At 39.9% G+C, this 18,706-nt stretch overlaps 1 non-coding gene across 1 annotated transcript; it reads right to left on the bottom strand.

Annotated features, from left to right (window-relative positions):
- Window positions 1–16,213: 16,213 nt before the first annotated feature.
- LOC120225372 lies at window positions 16,214–16,322 on the bottom strand. The gene has a single exon (XR_005526789.1). It is a non-coding gene; the product is annotated as a U6 spliceosomal RNA (small nuclear RNA).
- Window positions 16,323–18,706: the final 2,384 nt, after the last annotated feature.

Below are 18,706 nucleotides of genomic sequence, written 5' to 3'. Positions count from 1 at the left end.
TTCAATCCTTCATGTATTCATTTTTCAAACAACTCTCAAGGAGTTACTAACCTGGGTACTATGCTAGATGTCAGAGCTACAGAAACATTGAAATATGGTTCCTGCCTCAAGGTGCTTGTTCTCAGTCTAGTGTGGGAGACTGATAATAATACAGGGTAGTATGACGTGTTGAGTTAGAGTTTTGGGAGATGTAATCATAGGGCACTTTGGAAACACAGCTGTGGAATGCTGGTCCAGACTGGGAAGGTGTATGTGTCAAAGGTGGCATGGGATGGGGTGTCAGAAAAGCTTCTGAGCAGAGCTGACATAGCAAATAACACCTGCTGAAATTGTTGAGTGACCATGAAGGTTTTTTAGTTTTAGTTTTAGGTTTTTTTTTTTTTTTATCACAGAGCCCTGGAGGGCCCACACACATCTTTGTATTTGGGGATGAGTCACTTTACTCCTTGAAATCTCAACTGGATTGTTTTGAGTAGGTGCAGGGTTAACAGACATGACTCTATAAAATGTTAGCAAGAGGAAGACCTTTATGGAAAATGCCTAGCATTTTTCTGGAAGTATCTCAGAAACCACCAAGGAATGCTTATTCCTACTCAAGCCACTACCAGGGGGGGAAGCAAAAAAGGATCTGAAGAGATGCAGATGTTGTGAATATGTGTACTTCTCTGAAGAGGCAATTAATGCACATTGGACAGCATTCAAAATGTACAAGAAATTATATGGTATGAGAAGACCCTAATTCCCTCTCTGGTCCCCCATCCCCTAATACTCTTCTGGGAGGTGTGAGAAATAAGTTCACTGCCCCAATCAAAGGAGGGATGCAGAGACTCAGAGCACAATAAGGTGAGGCTTTAATCAACATTCTTGCAATAGTGGGTGTTGATGGATAGGCACACTGGGAGCAGTTACAGCAGACAATTTATCTCCTAGCATGAGTCCTCCTATGGTTCCTCATTCGCTGAGTACTACAGAGGTTACAGCCTTAACCCAGAAGTCGTCTATGGCCCTGTAAGGCCAAAAAGGAGTCTGATTGGAATAAATATACATTCCTTGAGGTAATGCAGAGACATCAGCTCTTTGGTATATGTTCATTGCAAAGCCCACAAAACATAACCCTGCATAAATCATGGGATTTAGCCCCACAAAAGGCTCCAAGCTAAGTATAGAGTCTACTTGAGAGCCTGTCTCTCTCCCTCTATGCCCATCTTCCTGGTTCATGTGTAGTCTCTTGCTCTCTCTCTCTCTCTCTCAAATAAAATTTTAAAATATGAAAAAAATTATATTTGCTTGTTTATAATTTTGTATTTTGTTGCTTGTCAGATATAATGAACCAAGACTCCCACTCCAACAGAGTCCTGTACCTTACTAAAGGGAGGCCTAAAGTCATTCTTGGGTCCTCTATTCTATAATTTTGAGTCAATGTTTTATAAATCAAATCATTTATTTATTATTTTAAGGTGGTGGCAGATTGTCTAGGCTCACCTTTACAAAAAGAAAGTAAAATTTAAACTTTTTGTATAGTGTCCACAAGAATTTAGATTAAAATCTGTTTAACTCATTGGGAACAGAAAAAGTACTTTTTGGAAAAAAAGGAGAGAATCAGAGAAAAAAAGATTTTATATCATAACTTTGCTTTTTGAATAATATTTTATCTGTGCAGAATAAATGAGTTGACTTATTTTTATCAAATCCCACAAGGCAAATTCTCTCAGCTTCATTAGAAAAAAACAGTAAACAGAATGGATTTAATATTTTTAGCACATCATCATCTTGTAAAAGAGCTTTCATTGTGTTGTAGGAAAAAAATACATGTAGCCCATGTGTCATGTTCAGTTAGTGGTTCTGTCTGTTTAAGCTTGTGGGATGCTTCTCCTGTAGCAAATGCCACGTGCAGTAAGAAATGGACCAAACTATCATGATTAGTCAGAAAGCTATTCTTTAAGATCATAAAATGTTGGGGACTTATCCTCAAAGCATTCTCAAGGCTTGTCCGTTGACTATGCTTTTCTGAAACCTCATTCCTTGCTGTGATGTGGCAGAAGGGAATTGTAGTATTATTAATATTTAACAGCAGGTTAAGGAGAAGGCTAAAAGGGGCTGAAAAACTCATGCCTTGTCATCTGGGTAAATAAGCAGTTGGGATAAGAATTAGCAGTTAGAGGATGAGCTTAGCTTCATCCTGTCTCTGTACTTTTGCTCTCTTTGTCAATCTGTCAGCCATGCTTTCATTCTGAAAACCATTGCTGAACACTTACTAACATGCCCAGCTCTGTACTGGTCTCTAAGGATATAGCAAAGAGCAAGACAAAACGCCCATCTTTGTGGAGCTTAGCATTTAGTAGAGAAGACATGTTCTTAATTAACCAACTTACGGTAGAGGGTCTAGATGTGCCTACCCCATCTAGTTGTCATGCACCTCCAATGTCCGTATCTTTTTCCCTCTCTCTGTCTGGGAGTATGGAAACTAAGAGTGAGGGGTGTAGGATCAGAAGACATAACTTTCTTCTTGTGTTCTCTGAATTATGTACTTTTGGGAGTAGAGAATTCACTTATCAATTTAATGTTAAAGATTTATTTTTTATTTCTAAATTCAGGTTACAATTAGTATTATAATACTATCTCATAAATTGCATAACATTTTAAGTTTGCAAAATACTTTCACAATCATTCCTTCATTGGAGTCTTAAAATAATACTGTGAGGTGAGTGACTCATTTTACGGAGGAGAAAACCAAGGCTTCTGGAGGCTAAGCTACTTGGATTATCAGTGGCAGAACTAAAACTTGAACTCTTCTGCCTGATTCATAATGGTTATTGTCACATACTAGATTTAAACCTGTCTTTGCCCCAATGATGCTTCACAGACCATCTGTTATGGTAGGAAAATGTTAAAAATCATAGTTTGTTATGTTATTTTAGTAAGTCATAGAGGCAGTGGCAGTTACAGAGGCAGTGATTAGATTTTATAGTAGCCATTTTTAGGAATTACGCTACAAGTTGCACACAAGAATCTTCAAACTCAAGAATACATTTGCCAAGTGGATTCCTAGAAGCTGCTTGTTTTTGATTCTTTTGCCAACACCAATGATGGGTGGCTGGAGTTCTGCAAGAGGGAGAATAACAAAATGTCAGGAGAGTACTTGAGCTAGGACCCCGAGATACCCACACAAGTCAGAGTTCTATGAGGCAAAACAGGTTAAAACTGTGAGGACAGTAAAAGAAAGTATAAAAGTGTAAGGATGCATTGGTTTTCTAAGAGAAGTACAATGGAGCAATGGAGATGCAACTAAAAGAGGAGCAATGTGCAATATGCATGTCCTCAATTACTGCCTCCTCATTTGCATATAGTGCTCACCACATCCCATGAGCACAAGATGCCCCATGAGCACAGAATATCCATGGAAACAGGGTGCCAATAAAAATAAGGTGCCCATGAACACAGGATGCTCCATGAGCCCAGGGTGCCCCATGAGCACAGGATACAATGACCACAGGGTGCCTGTGAACATAGGATTCTATGAGTGCAGGATACTGCATGAGCACAGGGTGCCCGTGATTACAGAGCCCATGGGAGATAAGTGAGACTCAAAGTGAGTACAAGATAAGTATGTTACATCTATGATTGAGTAAATGGAGGGCATGATAATCCTAGTAAGTCACGCTTTCTGTTCTAACCAGAACTTGCTGTGAACACAGAAAGAAGGCAATGGAGTTCTAAGAAACACAAAATGTCCAAGGATTTGACTCCTGTACCTCCCTGCACTAGCCAACCACTTAGGTTGGAAGTGAAAGCACAGAAGCAAGAGATGGCAACTCATAGTTCCTTATTGTTTCCACCTTCCTTTCTTATGAGTGAGCCAGTGGTACAGAGTTGAGGCAGTAATATGTGCGTGTATAAACAACTGAAAGAAAAACAGTGGATTTCATTTTGTGCAGCTTTCCCACTCTTCTGGCAAGAGCAAAATACATATGCTTTCATGATATACAAATAGCTTAATGTTGGGGACTCTACATATGAGTTAAATGCTCTTGTATTTGCATTTAAAGTTGGCATTGCACAGTGTAAAGATGACTGGTAAAATTGAAGCTAGTAATTTGAATTTTTAATTTTTCTTTCTTAGAATGACATTACATATCAAATAGAAAACATCATGACAAAATCAGAGAAAGGCCATGCAAGAAAGAAAAAGTTCTATATTTGAATACTTTTAATGACACTTTTCCTCTGCTTCTGGAACAGGGGTTCCTGCGTTAAAGAAACTGAGCTCACGATTAATGTAATCGGGCCTCCTGCTCCCTGAAGACAGAGAAATCTTCAGCCACAGGGCAGGTCTGAAAAGATCAGGAAGAGCCTGGACATAAAGATTTTGTGTTTGGGTCAAACTAGAAGATGCTCATCAAGGAGAGGTCCAGACAAGTGCTTCTGGATCTGGGTATGGGGAGGGACAGTCCAGCTCATGTTGATACAGATGCTAACTGGCCTCAGAGGCATGTGATTTCCAGTTAGTGTCAGAGTCTGGCTCAGAATGGCTCCCAACAAGTTAGGCTTCCTAATTTTCTGCCCTTTGGATAGTTTCTGTGAGGACCCCAAAAGGAAAGGGACCTGGAAGAGGAAATGGCAAGTGCCAGGAGCTGAAAGAACTAGTTGGCTGTGAGGTGCAGTGTATGAGCCAAGGAGCTTCTGACATCCTATCAGTTTCTCACACTTTTATGCACTTGAGCTATAAACGCTTGAGGTCAGCCAAATCATGTTTGTGAATTTTCAAGTAACACAGGGAAAAATTCCTCTTTGTACCAGATATCTAAGTTATGAAAGATCATGAGCACTTTCCTATGCCAACCCTGAGGTACATGGGTACAATGAATGGGAAGCAAAGATGTTACTGGAGATTGGATCTGCACTCCATCTGGGCAGCAGCTGAAAAGCATTATCACTAAATGCATCTAAACCTCATAGTTGTCTCTGCCCACATCTGGTGAATAGAGTGAGATTAATATGCATTCACAGACAGAATACTTTTTGCTTCCCAGTGTCAACTTCTGACTTGAGCCTGTTCTCATGGAGGCTGATAGAAATACCAAGGCACACCCTTCTTCCTTCCTTCATGATACTACCTCGCCAGCAGGGAAAAGGATGTATATCACGCAAAACCACTGTTATGGCAAACTGTCCTTAACATCTTTTATATGTTGTACTTCACCATTATGCTAACAGCCTACATATCATATAAGTATATACCATATAAGGATTTTCACCAAATATATGGACGCCAGAAATCTGAGTGACAGACCTTCTCTTTAACCCTCTTAGTACCCAGATGTTGAATGCTGCTTCTGGAAGATATAAGGGCTCTTTTTAACCTTAGAAATAGCTAGAGGCAACAGTGTGCTGAAGCAGGAAACACACTGTATCATAACTTGCCACTAGGGCAATTTACTTTACATCGGTTAGCCTCCACTTTTAAATGGAAAAAAAATTCCCTGCCTCTGCAGACTGTGTAAGTAATGGCTTTGTTAGTGGTTGAGTCTGTGCAAGTGTTAGTTATCATTGTTACAGTCAGTACTTAAACTTCTTCTAGATTGTTGAATCTTCAGGGAAACTGCTGGAGGATCCGTGAATCTTTAGTCCAATTCAGTCTTAGATCTCTGCTTGGCACTGGGTGTCCCAAAGGGAAAAGGTGGCTAATGGTAAAATGATGAGGCCCAGTGATTGGAACATCCTGGCTAATTCTCAAAACAGAGTTGACATACTCAAGACTGATCAAGAGGTATGTTGGGACATGGCCAGTATCAAAAATGAAATACTAAAGACAAATTTATAGCTCAAAGAAATTTATACATCTTGTATAGTAGACATGTGTACTTCTAAATCAGTTTGTCTTAACTTTGTGGGTGGCACAAAATTCTATTAAATTCAATATGCAAAACAATTCACAAACTCATTGTTAGAAAGAAGTAGCAAAAGTTAATGTTTGTAAAGGAAGAGCCTACTGTTTCCTCCTTTCCTCTTTTCCTACTGTGTGTTTCTCTCCTATGTGTCTCTTTTACTACTCACTCAGAACACTTCTGACATTTCTGGTCACCAAATGTGAGGAGGCTTTTCCACACACCAGGCAATCCTCTGTGACACCAGCTGGTGTCCCACAATTTAATTCAATTTAGACATTCTCTACCTGAAGATAGCATCATATCTCACGTGTTAAGGGCTCAGTCCCACAGGACTACCTCCTGACCCACACTTCAGATGCTTGTTGCAAGCTCAGGTTGTCACCTGTGCTTCTGATCAACCAGCTATAGAATGCAAGTTCCATCGTCCCCTAACCTGGGTTCAAGTGATTTGCTAGAATGGTTCACAGAATTCAGAGAAACACTTACTTACATTTACCAGTTTGCTGAAGGATGTGGTAGAGGTACGGATGAAGAGCCACAGAGGGGATATTTAGGGTGAGGTTTGGGAGGGTCCTGAGCACAGGAGCTTCTGTCCCTGGGGAGTTGGGGTATGTCACCCTCACAGTGGGATGCATACACCAACCTGGAAGCAATCTGAACCCCACAGTTTTGAGATTTTTATGGAGGCTAATTGTGTGGGCATGATTGATCATTGGCTCCATTTCTATCCCCTCCCGACTCTGGAGGATGGTGGGGGCTGAAGCTGAAAATTCCAAACTTCAAGTCATGGCTTTACCTTTCTGGGTCCAGCCTGCATCCAGGAGCCATTCAAGGGCTTACCTAGTCACCTCAATAGAACAAAAGATGCTCCTAGTGTTCTTATCACTAGAATTTTAGGAATCCTATATCAGAGTCAGAGTCAAAGACAAATAATAGAACAAGAGATGCCCCTAGTGTTCTTATCACTTAGAAGATTAAAAGGGTTTTAGGGGCTCTTGCCAGGAACTAGGAGAGGAGGGACTAATATGTATATTTTCTATTATCTCACAGTTTATATGATGTCTTATATAGAGTACTTCCTCTTTCATAATGAATCTGTTTCTCACAGTAACATTGTGGGAGTAGTCATTATTGCTTTACCCATTTTATAGATAACAATACTGGGCTCAGTAGCTTATCTAGAAGAACTAGACATTGGTAGGTCTGGGTCTTTTGACTCCGAAGCCCATGAAGATTAATAAGAAGTACAATCAATAGTGACGTACTATACATTGGAGATCAAACTGGCCCAGCACACAGGAAATGTAGATCCATCTCTGTCTTCTTCTAGCATCACCTCACTCAATCCCTTCTTTTCTCTGAGCTTCAGTTTCTTCATTTTTTTAGCAAAATGAGTTGATGCTGAAGAGCATCCTTAAGTCATCTCCCATTCCTCAATCACTTGACTGGTATAAGAAAAAAAAATGCAGTTGAACAGCATTGAAAATAAATTGTACTTCAATGCTGTTTTAGACAACGTGTTGTTTGTTTGGATTATGGAAAATGAGGCTGGGGACAAGTGAGAACGCACAAGCAGTGCCAGGACTGGTCAAGGGAAACTTTCTCACTCAGCACATGTCCCACAGGAAAATAAGTCCCACTGGGCACTGAGTGTAGAGGCTCCTCCTATAGGAATTCATAGCAGATCCACAGGGGAATGAGCTGTGCCTATGTACCCAGTACACACTTGGGTCTGTTGAGCCCAAAGATATAGGAAGGCTCCATCAGGAAGGTGGGAGTTGATATCCAACTGATAAATGAGGATTTCGGAGGAGCCTGAACCTGCTCCCCATGCATCATGCCTTTCCTAGAGAAGAATGTACTCATTAGTCATAAATAAGTCCTGTGAAATGCCTCCCACATCCCATGTGACTATTGAGACATTGTGCTTAGCCAAAAAAAAAAAGGACAAAGAAAAAAGAAATCTTTACTTTTCAGGTTTTTTTTTCTTTTACAAATAGTTTATTGTCAAATTAGTTTCCACATAACACTCAGTGCTCATCCCCACAAGTGTCGTCCTCCATGCCCATTCCCCCCTCTCCCCCACATCCATCAGTCCTCAGTTTTTGTCAGCATTCAAGAGTCTCTCATGGTTTGCCAGTTGCTTGTTTATTATCAGAGTTAATCTCCTGAAAGAATTTGGGTTTGACATCTTTAAAACTCTCCCTCCCTGATATTTTCAAGTGAAGCTCAAATATCCAGGCAAAGACTAGGGCTTCTTGGGTCCAATCAGCTATTTTTTGTACAGCTTCTGCTCCCTATTATGGAGGTCTTCCCATCTGAAGGTCAGGTGAAGTGCTGTGAGAGGAGATCTGTGGTAGGGAAGTAGGTTTCCTTATGCCCCCAGCACATATCTGTGCCAGTTGTCACTATGTGCTTCTACAATTGTTTTACTCCCTATTGATTCAAGCAGCGAAAATTTATTTAACAGCCACTATATATCAAGCACTGTTCTATACATAAGTGGGAAAAAGATGAATAAGACACAGTATCTGTCTCAAGGAATCCCTGTGTATAGACAGCCAGATAAGGCAATCTAATGAAATATAATATGTGCACTCAGAGGACATAAAGGGTTTCCATAGACATACAGGGGGGAATAGAAACCGTGCCTGAGAGGGGGATTCAGAAAAGCCTCAAGGAGCACATGCCATTTGAGCTGGATTTTGAAAATGATCCACATAAAGAGAAGGGATGGGGGAGCAGAAGAACATTTCAGAGAGAAAATAAAGCATGTACAAGGCAGGAGGGTAAAAGAAGATAGTCTTGTCTGGGACCCATGACCTTTTTGGCAGGAGCCTGAGGTTTGTGTGAGGAAGTGGTATGTTATTGGCCTGGAAGTTTGAACATCAGTCAGAAGATGAAAGGGCTTGTATGCTATGGGGGTGGGGGTTAGAGTTTTTCTTTGAAGCAATGATAATCCTGTTTTTGGATTATCATCCTGGCAAAACACAGAAAGCATGGATTAGAGGGAAAAGAGGCTAGAAGAGGTAAGAAGTCCAACCAAGAGGCTGTTCTGTGGTATGAAGGCAAAGGAGGGACATGTGAGAGGGATTTAGGAGGAGGCAGAATTGGTAAGACTGGACGGCCAGCTGGACAGACCCCATGAGCAATTATGATCATGAAGAATAGTGATGGTAGGAGAGGGCAGTGAGTGATGGCTGCCCCTTACCTAATGAGATAACAAATTCTAACTTCTTTCTTATGTCCAGGAGCTTGCCCTCCATTTCATTGTTCAAGGAGTGGTCTGAGGTCTGTGGACCAGCAGCATCAACAGCATCTGGCAGTGTGTGCAGCCCCTCAGGTCTCACTCTGGATTACTAAATCAGACTCTACTTTCTAACAAGACCCCAAGATCAATTAACTGCATTAAAGTTTGAGAAGCATGGGCCTAGGGTAACACTTGGAACTTTTTACATGAGGAGGAGAATTGTAGAGAGCGTAACAAGAGAGAAATTGCATAAAGCACAAATAGAAGTGCTGAAGGTTCAAATTGTTCATCTCAAGACTGTGGAGATTCATGTTTCTCTTTGCCTTGGTTTGGACCTGATCAGAATTGTGTCTAAGTGCTGATTTTGACTCTCTGATCTTTCTTCCATTTCATATTTCTACTGCTCCCTTTTGTGCACATGTGGCACTTAAAGATCCGTAGGAGATAATAAATTAAATAAAGCCATTTTGGGGCAACTAATAAAATAAAAAAATAAATAAATAGAAAATATCCAAATTGGGGTACCTGGGTGGCTCAGTCAGTTGAACATCTGACTTTGGCTCAGGTCATGATCTCACGGCTCATGGGTTCAAGCCCCACATCAGGCTCTGTGCAGAGCCTGGAGCCTGCTTTGGATTCTGTGTCTCCCTCTCTCCCTCCCTCCCCCACTCATGCTCTATCTCAAAAATAAATAAATATTTAAAAAAAATTTTTTTTAAACCAACTTGTTCTCATCTCTCTGACATCTTCATGAACTTATTATTCCTGGAATACAAGAAGCAGGTGAGTATGGTTTTAATTAAGACTATCCTAAATTTTCCAGCTCCTAGGTCAGAGAAGGCACTTACAGGGATTGGGCAGGACACTTGGCCCTGAGCTTTGGTTTGGGAGCTAGCCAGCCCCAGGTGTGGAGCATGAGAGTGTGTCATTGTGACATCTCCTGTTATGCCTCAGGAGCTACCCTTTGCTCCAGACATGAACCTGGGTGGTTGTGGCTCTTGCCTTGTCAGCCTCTCATCCATTTTGCTAGTATGCATTTATATGAATGAAACCTTGATGTGGATCTACACATCTACTATGGGCAAATATTAATGCTTTATTGAAGTTATAAAGGCAAGCCATTCCGTTAACAGAAAAGTAAAAGTCTCTGCAAAATGCCTAAAACACACCAAGAAAAAGTACAGTGTATGTTGCCTTTTCACAACCCTAAAATGGCATTCACCTCTAGAAGGAGATTTAATTTAAGGTGTGACATGCACCATCAAACTCAAAACTTCCAAAAATTTAGGGAAATTTAGGAACTATACAATAAATAGTTTGTCAGCAGCTTGCAGAATTTCTATTTTAGCTCCTTGACCCATGGACTTTAGTATACTGTGTGTGGTAGTGAGGGTCAAATGGAAGTTCCTAAATTTCCCTCTCCACCCCTCCCATACCAAAATTGCAAAGATGTGGGAGCTAGAGTGGAAGGGTGGTGACTGTCACCACATTCTCATTTTATCCACTTGTCTGACCTTTGCAGCAGATGTAGGGTTAGGAATGAATTACTCCAACTTAATTTGTGGATGGCTTGAATTACATTTGCTCCTCTAGATGTAATCTCTTTACTAGTATAAATAGATAAATTCTTTGACACCTGTTATATAGCTACAGATCTGGCTGCCTCCAAACTGCTTTCTCTGTTCATGACTCATTTCAAAGCACTGGCCATCATGGCTAACCATCAGCTTGTATTGCTTGTTTTTTTTTTTTTTAATGTTTATTTTTTAGAGAGAGAGAGAGAGAGAGAGAATACCATGAAGGCTCCATGCTGTCAGCATAGAGCCCAATGCAGGGCTTGATCCCATGAACCATGAGATCATGACCTGAGCTGAAATCAAAAGATTCAGACACTTGTGGGGATGAGCACTGGGTGTTATATGGAAACCAACTTGACGATAAACTATTTATAAAAAAATAAAGTAATAGTTGAATTTATTTAAAAATAACTCAGACACTTAACTGATTGAGCCACCCAGGCATCCCTTGTATTCCTTCTAATCCTTCCCTGAATCACTTCTCTTTACATAAGTCTTAGTCCCCAAGGATTAAGTCTTCTGTCCTGTTATTGACATACTGACATATGAATGAAATATACTTTCCTTTGAGAAAATTCCTACCCATGCCTTTCTGTCAATGTTGGAGGCAGGGATTGGTGAATTAAGGAAAAGAACTGAAACATATATGGGGCACCTGAATGGCTCAGTTGGTTAAGTGTCTGACTTCAGCTCAGGTCATGATCTAACAGTTTGTGGGTTCAAGCCCCGTGTCAGGCTCTGTGCTGACAGCTAGCTCAGAGCCTGGAGCCTGTTTCAGATTCTGTGTCTCCCTCTCTTTCTGACCCTCCCCTGCTCATGCTGTCTCTCTCTCTTTCAGAAATAAATAAAACATTAAAAAAAAGTTAAAAAAAAAGAACTGAAACATATATGCTGTTTGACAGCTCAAGATGTTGATTTAATGCAACAAATCCTTATCATCTTGTTTGCTCTTATCAAGATATCCTCACTCATCTACCTAATCTTTTGTTTTTGGAGTGAGAAAGAAATTTATAGAATATGACAGTGGATCATAGATTGGGGGTTAGAATTCTTTCAAAACAGAGTATTCTTTTGCCTTGAGTTTAGCAGAGACTGAAGAGAAGTCACCATGTCTCACAGTGGAGGAGGAGGGAAAGTGTCAGGCAGAGATTCTCACAAGAAGTTTGTGTGTATTTAGGGGAAGCATGAAATCATAACGGGGGAGAGTCTTATGCCAATGATATCAAGCCTTTGCTCCTTGGTGCATGTTTCAGAGATTTCACACCTGCGCTGCTATATATCTTTTAAGTCTAAGCATAAAACTCCTCTAGAGGGTTGGCTAAGCCAAGATAATGAGCCTAAGAAGAGGGATCTAAGAAGATAGCTCACAGGGAGATTTTTCAGGTGCACCTGGAATCATCCTGCATTAATTGCCACGTTGCTTGCACTCAAGGGAACTGAGGGCAAAGACCTGGCCTGGCCTATATAAGGGCAAGACCTTGGAACACCAAGACAGAAGGAATTCAAGAAGGAGGTGGTAGTGGTCAGTAGCATCAAATACATACAGGTAAGCAATTATGAAGAGCTTGATGAAACTATTTACATGACTGGAGACAGAGACTGGGATCTCTGGGGCTCCAAAACTATAACAAAAAGTGTCAAAGAAAGTGATGAAAAAATTCATCACTACTCACGTTGGGAGAACAGAACTTGTATCCTAGGACTTTGTGTGACTTGTGCTGTATTCCAGGTGAGTCTCAAAGAGGCCAGGAGTTGGTGCTAGGGAAGTTAAGAACTCCACGGGAAAAGCAGTGTGATACCTAAAACATCATATCTGCATGTTTGATCCAGGCTCACACAAAATAGTGTACAATGGGATTGGGGTCTGGAGATGTGCATTTCCTTAAGACCTAATCTCTTTTTTATTGATGGCAAACAATTTTTAAAATTAAAATTGGCATCACACCTTGTCAGACCCAAAGTTGCTTAATGTTTATATAGTAGAGGGCAGTTGTATTTCTTTCAGGACCATTGAAGGTCTACTGGTGAGAAACAAGGATAGTAAAAAATAGACTAAAGAATATTTTTAAGAAAAAAAAGGAGAGAACTCTAAATGCAGATATCTTGCATTCAAGCTATTGTGCCTTAGCCTGGTATCAAATATCTGTTAACACGTGGGAAATGAGCATTTCAAAGTATTCTGGCTCATTTCTAGTTTATTCTATTACATTTTAATATTAATATGTAACAACTTTAATGCACATTTTTTACTTAGGTGGTTCATGTATAGGCCTCTTTTACAGAAGCAAGATCCCACACTAATGTAGGTGCAAATGGTTGTCTGTAATACGTGAATGGGCTTTTTTTGTAAGTGTTATTGGCACTCAAAGGCTATCACTGGTAGAGAGACTTCCAGATGAGGCTTCCAATGTCTATTTAACCCATTTTGTAGCTACTGCAAGAGACTTAGTAGGACTGGAGATCACTTAGACATTAATCCTGAGCTCCCTATGAGCCCCTAAAGCCCCTGGACTGTATACTCCTGACAGTCTGGTGACCAAAGCTGGGAGCTCTGACTGTGGGAGGAGAAGGAAAGGATAGACTCAAACCCAGAGGTAAGGAAGGGGGTAGGGACAGATGAGCAGTCAAGCACTGTCACTCCATGATGAAGCCTTGAAGGCTGAAGACTGCCTGAAAATCATCAGTTGTCAACTTACTGCTGGTGCAGACCCAATAAAGCAGATGCTTGATTTGTTCAAAAATAGAAAGATGGATGGGTGGGTGATAGTCTAGAGTAAAGAAAGCCGTGAAGTAGTGTTTTTTTCCTTCTTTTTCCCGTTGTTTTATCATATGCCTGTCTCAATTTGACATTATTTTTAAACAGACTCTCTCCTCCTATGCTGGAAAAGGAGAGTGTTCTGATATGCAAATTTGAGCTATATTAAATGAAGAGAAAGGAAGGTTGTGATCAAATGATAACATTTTCTCCCTACACATAGTTTCCATTTTTATCTATTCCCCAAGCTCCCCAAATTTTTGAGTTCATATTTTTGTTCTTATTTGAAGAAAGGTAACTATTTTCCTGGATGGACTTGTTACCTATGGAAAATGACCCATTGCAAGACATTGGGAATTTGCCACTTTCTTTCACTGAAGAAAAGATATTGTATAACTTCATAGAGCTTAAACTGAGAAAATACCATTAAGTATATATTTTTAGGTAGATACCAAAAGGAATGTTTAAGTTTTCTTCCTTTACCTGTCAAAGTGCATTCTTATTAGGGGTCTGTAGGGTTAAATAACAAAGAAACAGGCAAGGGATACACAGGGCTTGGGAAAAGTTATTTTTTGTTAGAAAAACTACATTGGGTTAACTCCAACCTTACACTTAAACCAGGGAAGCACACAGCTACAGAATTTACTGCAAACTCTGTCTCCTTATGTCCCTCTTATACTAACACCCCTTTTTTTGTGGTCAATATATATCTTAACTTCTCAATCTTCTCAGTTACAAAAACATTTCTATTTTATATTATTTTTTAAATGTTTATTTATTTATTTGAGAGAGAGAGAACAAACCAGGGAGAGGCAGAGAGAGAGAGAGAGGAAGAAATCCCAAGTAGCCACCACTCTGTCAGTGCAGAGCCTGATGCGGGGCTTGAACTCACAAACTATGATATCATGACCTGAGCAGAAACCAAGAGTTGGCTGCTCAACCGACTGAGTCACCCAGGTGCCCGTATTTCTATTTTATTTAGTAAGAAAGCCTCCCCTCAAGAACATGTGACACCCAGCTAAGAAGTGTTTCTTCCTTACTCTTATTGCTTCAAGTCCTCCAGAGGTAGAGCCCACAGATTAGTGACAGCTGCCTGTTGAGAAGACCCTCTGTCAAATTAAACAATTTAACATTTTGCAGAATGACATGAAATTCCTATTCTTAACAGCTGTCACAAAGTTGCATCACGAACTACAGACAGGTACATGGTTCAGTTTTGAGTTGCCAGAGTTACTACTGGTTAGAGACATTACCTGAGGGACCAGACCTAGTAAGGGTTTTGATGAGATACACTTGTGGTTTTGATGGAATGCTTGTATAGAGTTCCATATATGCAGAACTTAAGAGTGACTTTCTTGAAGATCCCTGTCTATGTTGGTGTTTGATTATCTCAGCTTTGGTAGAATGTCTTGAGGTTATCAGTGAGTATTCTTTTGGCCAGGGATCTGTGTAAGTAATGTTTTGTAGTTCTCAGGAGATATGGTAACCTGCAAAAGTCTTTCTTTGAAGAAGTGTCCTTGCAATCACAATTCTGTTTAAATTCTTTGGCAATAATTTTCCATCATATACTCTTTTGTTAATGCAGACCCCAATCTATTAAATCTACTTCCTTATTGACCTAATATAAAAGAATTTCCAAATTAGATATTACAAAAACTATCATCTTTAAGTTCTTGTTATATCACATTATTGCAATCATAACATTTATAGTATTATTTCAAATGTTATAAATAATGACAATGAAAATAATCACTAATTACTATTTATTTTACAGCATCCCAAATTTCAAATAGTATTGCTGTTGCTCAGGGGCAGGCTCAACTTTATAGAGAAATGGAGAACAGAGGTGTCCTTAAGTGACCCTTCCCTGATCCAGCATCTGGTGCATGGGCTGCGGATCTTGAGAAATAAACAAGGAGTGGAATTTGGGAAGAAAATCTCAGAGATTGAGACTTTGGAATGGGTCAGGCCAGATCTTTTGTTGTGTTGTTTGACAACTGCGGTGTCTATATTGTGTTATACTACCCGTTTTTACAACTGTGGGCAGAGTTGGGTGGGGTGATGAAAAGGGATTTTTGTTTAATTGGTAAGGTAGGCTTTTAACTCATGTGGCCACAACAAATGGATTTAGATTTTATTTTTTTTTTAATTTTTTATTTATTTCTAGGAGAGAGAGAGAGAGAGAGACAGCGTGAGCAGGGGAGGGTCAGAGAGAGAGGGAGTCACAGACTGAAACAGGCTCCAGGCTCTGAGCTGGCAGTCAGCACAGAGCCCGATGCGGGGCTCGAACCCACCACCGCGAGATCATGACCTAAGCGAAAGTCGGACGCTTAACCGACTAAGCCACCCAGGCGCCCCAGATTTAGATTTTAAAGTATAGGCTGCTTCAGCGTGGCTTGGTGTTACGAAAAAGGTGGGATGGGATTGGATCTTTTTAGGTATTGATTAGACGAATAAGATTTGCTTCATTGACAGTGTTTTCCAGCCATATCAGTAGTCAGGAATTTTAATGTCAAAGGATCTAAGTTTTGTACATCTTACAGAGCATCCTTGGTGTTTGCGATTTCAGTTTCACCTGCCAGGTCTAAGTAGGCTGCTCTGAACTGGTTGCCTAAATTCCACTTACCTTGCAGACCAAGAGAGGACAAGGGAGACTCTAGGCTAAGCTCAAATTAATGTAGTTTATCATTAGTTATTTCCTACCACATTACTTCAGATTGGCTTTGGATTTCTCTTTTCTTTTTTTAATATGGAATGCTTCACAAATTTGCAGGTCATTCTTGTTTAGGGGCTGTGCTAATCTTCTCTGTATTGTTCCAGTTTTTCAGTATATGTGCTGCTGAAGTGAGCACTGGCTCTGGCTTTCTTAATAACAGAATCTCTATCTTTGACCTTAGTTTTCAGAGAGCTAAGCTCAGCATTGAACCAAAGAAGTGTGGTAGGTTTCACTAATAAAACAATAAAAGGGTTTTGAAGCCCTTATAATAATAAAAACATGCCAAATTTTTCAATGGATATAAATGCATTAATAAAATTATTGCAGACCCAGAACCTAGGAAGATAATAAAAAAGGTGTTTTCCAGGAATTCTCTGTTTCTAAGGATCAGATTTGCCTAGAAAGTCAGTAAGGAACTGGAATAATCTGAAAATAGTTCTTCAAATAGAGAAGTCCTATTTAGTCCAACTAATGAACAAAAGTGATAGAAGAAGTAAAAATTTAAAAGGCTGATGAACAAAAAGAGAAAGAGAAAACCTTAAGTGAAGCGCAGATATAAGAAGATAAGCTGGACAGGTCTGAAGGGGAAAATGAGACTTGGACTGCTTGAGGTCAGTCCCTACCTATGTGAAGGGGAAGATAAGATGTACCTACTGTTAAAGGGATTATTAGTAGAAGAGGGCTTGTTTTGCCTGGTAACTAGATCAGAAAATCTACATAAACCTCAAACAATATAACAGAGAAAGAAGAACAACATTTTAAGCACAGACTTGAATCATTGCCTGAGGGAACCTGTCCCCAGAACACAGCAAGAAAGGCCCTTTTTTTTTTAAAACTTTTTAATTACATTCTAGTTAGTTAGCATACAGTGCAATATTAGTTTTAGGTATACAGTACAGTGATTCGACACTTCCATACATCACCCTGTGCTCCTCATGACAAGTGCACTCCTTAATCTCCATTACCTATTTAAGCCATCTCCCCACCCCACAACCATCAGTTTGTTCTCTAAGTTTCAGCTGTAGGGTCTAAACCAGGAGTGGGTGAGAAGCCACCTATACTCTTTCATGCAGATTGTCCTCTCATCTTCCAAGGCAGCATATTGGCTGCATCCCAAATTCAAGTCACTACATCATCAAGAGGAATGGATAAGATCTATATATATAAGAACTCTTCAAACAGAGACTCTTCTACTACTAGGAATGGTCAAGGAGACTTCTCAAGATCTGAAAGATGAGGAATATTAAGTTCCAAAAATGACATGGTGGCATTCATAGAACACAATGGGTAAATGCAGGAGAAATAATGATACAGTTTATTTGACTAGTTGTTTAGTATTTTGTTGGTTAGAAGTACTTATATACACCTCATTTACTTGGAGTCTCACAATGCCCTGTGATACAGGATTGATTCCTTTCAGAATTATCAGTGATGGAACTGAACGCAGCAGGTTGTTACTTGCTAAAGGGCATTCAACTAATAATTGAGTTACAATCCAGATTTCCAAATTGTGCCATTTACTTCATTCCTTTGAACCACACTATTCATCCCAACCTTAAGATGTGTTTGCAAGCCTGAAGAATGAGCAATGGTGATATAGGATCAGGGTAGTATAGTAAGTTACAAGTATTTTGCACTAGCACTATGAAAGAGAGCAAGTGATTACATTTGATACTTTGGTGTTTTAAGAAATCATTGAAAAATCACTCTATTTGGTTTGAGGGACTAACAGTGTTTTAAACCAAGATTTTAAACATATTTGAGCAGATTCAGAAAATTCTTGCACATGATAAAAACATTCCTCCTCCAGCCAGCCTGCACAGTTATTATTATGAATAATTTATATTTCTCTAGGGGATTTTGCTATTTATTGCTCTTAATTATTTGCTTTTCAAGTGCCACTATAGATTCCCTGGGAAAACCCTTGAGAGAAGGAAGTTGTCATGCTGGGGGAAGCATCAGCCTGATGACTCGCTGGCACTAAAGCCACAGGTCTGTGGGTGACAGCAATTACCCTTCATTAGCCCAGCAGAGCTGGTGGAGCAAAATTCTTCTAAATGGGCACTTGACATGGGCATTAACTTTATCTTCTCCAAAGAAAAATTTCTTAGGAGGAGAGTGTACAAAAATAGAAATGGAACATTGAAAAGAGAGGAGAATCACAGGGTGTTTTTATTCTTTGTCCTAAATCAAATAATGTTCTATTAAATCACCTTTGAGCAATGTGGGTACTGAAAAGAATAAATTGGGGTATGCTGATATCTGGGTTCTGTTACAAAGGTGCCATGAGCCTACTGCCTACTAGGACTTTTTATGCCCTCGATTCTTAATTTGTGAAATGATGTGGGAGGTGGTAATGAGGAGGAATTGGACCTAATATAGGAAGTCTTAGTTCGATACCAGGGAGGTGGGACTGAACAAAAGACAGCCTAACTACAGAAAAAGTAGTGCCCTGAAGAGATTTACTTGGGCAATCCAGGTTAAATCCATAATCTCTCTAGTTATCCTTTTAGCATCCAG

The sequence above is a fragment of the Hyaena hyaena genome, unplaced genomic scaffold (genome assembly GCF_003009895.1).
Source record: "Hyaena hyaena isolate Hyena2069 unplaced genomic scaffold, ASM300989v1 scaffold_1378, whole genome shotgun sequence".
NCBI classification, from domain to species: domain Eukaryota; kingdom Metazoa; phylum Chordata; class Mammalia; order Carnivora; family Hyaenidae; genus Hyaena; species Hyaena hyaena.
This window is presented reverse-complemented; position numbering and strand designations above follow the sequence as displayed.